At 32.1% G+C, this 4,656-nt stretch overlaps 1 long non-coding RNA gene across 1 annotated transcript; it reads right to left on the bottom strand.

The window, feature by feature from the left end:
- Nucleotides 1-2,403: 2,403 nt before the first annotated feature.
- On the bottom strand, nucleotides 2,404-2,902 carry LOC126729113 (uncharacterized). Its single transcript, XR_007656510.1, has 2 exons — nucleotides 2,854-2,902; nucleotides 2,404-2,729 (listed from the first exon to the last, which is right to left on the bottom strand). It is a non-coding gene; the product is annotated as an uncharacterized LOC126729113 (long non-coding RNA).
- Nucleotides 2,903-4,656: the final 1,754 nt, after the last annotated feature.

Raw genomic sequence — 4,656 nt, 5'->3', positions numbered from 1 at the left:
TTGATATTCCCCTTCAAGATGAGAACCAATGCTATGTATATTTGTAGCACTCATCTTGGACAGTAAAGAAGAAAGCTGTTGAGAAATAAGAGCCTTAGTAAAAAGATCTGCTAACTGAGAATGAGTTGGAGTATAGAAAAATTTGATGGTGTTGACTTGTACTCTATCTCTGACCACATGACAGTCTACCTCAATGTGTTTAGTACGCTCATGGAATATAGGGTTTTCACCTATGTGCATTGCAGCTTGATTTTCATAGAAAAACAGCACTAGTTGTGGATGAACAACTTCCAAATCCTTAAGCAATCCTAGCAACCACACCACTTCACACATTGTCATTGTCATTGCCCGATATTTTGCTCTTGCAGAAGACCTTGACACAATAGATTGCTTCTTACTCTTCCATGAAACAAGAGAAGCCCCCAAGAATATAGAATAACCTGTAATAGATCTTCTGGTATCTATGCAGGCTACCTAATCTGAGTCTGTGAAGGCGTTTAAATGAAAATCTGATTTAGTTGATAAGAAAATACCTTGATCAGGGCTCCATCTGATGTATTGTAAAATCTTATAGGCCACATCTAAATGTGGTTTTCTAGGTTTAGCCATATATTGAATAAGTTTATGAACTGAATAAGTTATATCAGGTCTAGTAATTGTAAGGTATAATAATCTACCCACCAATCTTCTGTAAACACCTCGATTAGGTAGAATCTCACCTTGAAACTAACTCAACTTCAAGTTCTGTTCCATTGGAATCTTTGATGGTTTGCAACCAATAAGACCTACATCCTTCAATATATCTAAGGCATATTTTCGTTGGCAAATACTTATGCCTTGGTATGATTTGGCCACCTCTAATCCAAGAAAAAACTTTAGATTACTAAGATCCTCTAACTTGATTTGCTGATCCAAGAAGGTTTTAAGACTGTTAACTGCCTGAACATCATTACTAGCAATTAAAATGTCATTCACATATACCAGTAAAGCTATGAATGAACCCTTAGATTGCTTAGTAAATAGAGAATAGTCTGACTTGGATTGTGTGAAACCACACTGCAAAATAGTGGTGGAAAACTTAGAATACCACTGTCTAGAGGCCTATTTGAGTCCACATAAGGACTTGTTAAGCTCGCAAACTAACTCCCGCTTACTGTGAAAGCCTTGTGAAAGCTGCATATAAACATCTTCGTGAAGATCACCATGTAGGAATGCATTGTTGACATCTAATTAAGTCAAATGCCAACCTTTCACAGTAGAAATAACAAGTAAAACTTTGGCAGTAGCCATCTTTGCCACTGGTGAAAAATTTTCTGTGAAATCCAGCCCTTCTTGTTGTGTGAAACCCTTACATGATCAAAATGGTAAGGGATGATAAATACAATAAATTCCAACCTTTCTATGTTGGAAGCCTCGTGGTGCTAGAATTATATGGAATAAAACATTTTAAGACTTCTTGTGGAGAACTATCCATGGTCCAACTTGTAGGTCAACCATCAAACTCCATTAACAACTTTTAGTAACAATCCTTGAAGGAACTTTTCTCTATGTACATAAACCCTAGCAAAATCACATCCTCTGAATTATCTTGTTAGCCTATATATTCATAATTGTGCAAAGAGTTTACTAGCTGGAGAAAACTAAGGCTAGTTAATATCAATTCTTCTTTAGGGAAATACAAAAATAAAATGCAACCATAACTAAGCACCTATTGACTCAAATTACATAACAAATGGGACTCCCGGCAGATTTTACATAACAAATGAAATAATAGAGAGCTTATTTTACTATTTCCTTGTAAATATAAGCTAACCATGAACATAATGGGGCTCTTGGTAGATCACTTAGCTTCTAGAAGGTATGCTGCATGTAATCCAGACCTCATTAGATATATAAGCTATGACTGAAATCATTACAATGTTGTGACTTAGATAATGGAAATCACTAATATGAAATGGAAGTAGAACTTTAAGCATGTAAAACTCTAAAGCAAGCAAAGAGAGGGTTCAGCAACTCCATAAGACAACATATAGTTCAACTCTATTGATAAACTATCACTTGTCCCAAAAGTTTACATTGCCCCTCATGTCTAGGCCCATACTTCGCCCATTAAGTGAGGCCGAATATGTAACTTAACTTCCAGAAATAGGGTGGATACAAGGTTCTAACTCAAGACCACTTGCAAGAAAATATGAAAATAAAATGCAACCATAACTAATTTACTCAAATTACATAGCGTAGGTGCATGTTTATCACTAACTAGACAATGAAATAATAGAGAGCTTGTTTTACTAGGGTAAGATTACAAGGTACCAAATTAAGATTTTGAGTCAAATAGCATCCAACTATAGTCAAAATAATTAAGGAAGATGGGTGAAAACCTTCAAAACTCAAAACTCACTCTTTGAAATACCTTGAATCCACAAGGTACAGATCTTTTATTGATGTTACAACCAACACAAAGGCTCCAAAAGACAATTGAAATTATAAAAAATTCAAAGTAAAAATCTTTCAGTAAAATAAAGGGCAACTTGAGTCTTTCTAAAGACCAAAATACCCTACAAATCCAAGTTCTTTTGTTTGTTTTTCAAAATTTATCTTTGACTTTTGAAAAAGGAGACGGCTTTGATTTTACTTCATCTTCAATTTTCACTATGGAGCTGAAGCCTATATGCTCATAATGCTCTTCTCCAATTTTTCCAATCCTCCTTTCTTCAAATCTCGACGTTCTGCAGAATTACAAATGGAGAGAAAAATGAAATGTATCATATACATATGATTAAGCTTATACTTAAAAGACATGTGGGACACTAGGGTCATAACAATATATAAATCAAGACTAAATCCACTAACCTTGATGAAGATTAGAGTACTTAATTACCAACTTATATAGTTCGTCTTGGATTTTGCTCCTTCAGGAAATAAAATTTAATAATTAAAAATATACGAAACTGAAAGTAGGAAAAAAATTAAAGATATATATATTTTTTTATTATTTAGCAACCTATCGAGTTGGTCGACTTCCTTTTGAAGGTTGATGACTTCCTTCTGTAGCGCAGATAGTTGCTCTTTTTGTTTTATATCAAGTTATTGCAATGATAACTTCATTGCAATAATCTATCATTTCAATGTTTTGTTTTATTGCAATGATAACTTCATTGCAATTACACCTTTTGCAATAGATTGTAAAATAATTTATATAAAGTTATTGCAATGATAACTTCATTGCAATAAGCTATCATTTCAAAAATTTTGTTACAATAGAATGCAAAAATAATTGGTATCAAGTTATTGCAACTATTGCTTCATTTTAAGTTAGTGCAACAAATATTTCTAGTGCAATAATGTATTAAAGTCTCTATTACAACCGAAAATTATAACTTATTGCAATTAATTATTGATATCAGGTTATTACAATAATATCTTAACATTTGTCCTTACAATATATTATAAAATAATTTATATCAAGTTATTGCAATGATAACTTCGTTGCAATAAGCTATCATTTCTAAATTTTTGTTACAATAGATGAAAAAAATAATTGATATCAAGTTATTGCAACAATTGTTTTATTTTAAGTTATTACAACCAATATTTCTAGTGTAATAATGTAATAAAGCCTCTATTGCGGTGATCATTTTTTTTTTATGTTCTTTTTCAGTCAAGAAATCATGCTCATTCATAAGATGCTGTTCAACTTCAAAGCTATATTTGTTCCTCTTTGTGTCTGTTTGTTCTTTGTTTACTATCGTGGAATAGATTGTATGGGCGATGGTGTGAAATGGATTGTACCCTTGATTGTTTTCTTCATTTTTTTTAGTCTAAAAGTCACATCCATTCACCAGATGCTACTCAACTGCAAAGCTGCATTGCAAATTTTGATGGAGGTGATTTTTCCTCCAATTTTGGTAGCTTCTTTTGTAATGGGAATACACTTCATTCTTCTTACTCCATTTGTAAGGGGTGGGATGCGCTGGATGGCTATTCTAGTTTTGTGCTTCTTCTATGAAGTTGGAGCACAAAATCAAAGTATCTTTTACACATGGTAAGTTGTTGTTTCTGTTGTTTATACATGTTATTTCCATTGAACATACTAAAAGCACTCACCCAGCCTCTCTACACAAACATAAACACAAATATAGATACCAACACCTACTGCAAAACCCCAACTCCAAACTCAATCTCCTCTCCACCCTTCAATCATGGATATTTGGTTCACACCGACTTAATTCTTCATTTTTTTTAGTCAAGAAGCCACCCTCCTATTATTTATAATAGGAAATGTTAACTGATGCACTTAGAGTAATTGTTAATAAACTATTTTAAGAAAGTTTTTATGGAAAAAAAAAAAATCCAACAACAACAACAATTAATGTTTTAATAGCTTTTTCTATTTTTTTTTTTTTTTTTTTTTGTAAAAATTGTGTCAAAATTTTTCTAAAATAGGTTGTTAACAATTGCTTTAAGGGTACTTGTTATCATGATCATTTATAATATTTCAATAAATTTGTATAATAGTCAACCCAACAAAATCTTTTTTATTGTCAAGAAATTTGTACAACAATAAACGTAAAAAAATCTTTAAAACCCATTATTTATGGCATTAAAATATTTTAACTCTTTATTAGCCATTTTAACACTTTTATATTAGGGATG

The sequence above is a fragment of the Quercus robur genome, chromosome 5, assembly GCF_932294415.1.
Source record: "Quercus robur chromosome 5, dhQueRobu3.1, whole genome shotgun sequence".
NCBI classification, from domain to species: Eukaryota; Viridiplantae; Streptophyta; class Magnoliopsida; order Fagales; family Fagaceae; genus Quercus; species Quercus robur.
Note: the sequence above shows the minus strand (reverse complement) of the source record. Positions and strands in the feature narration are given on the sequence as shown.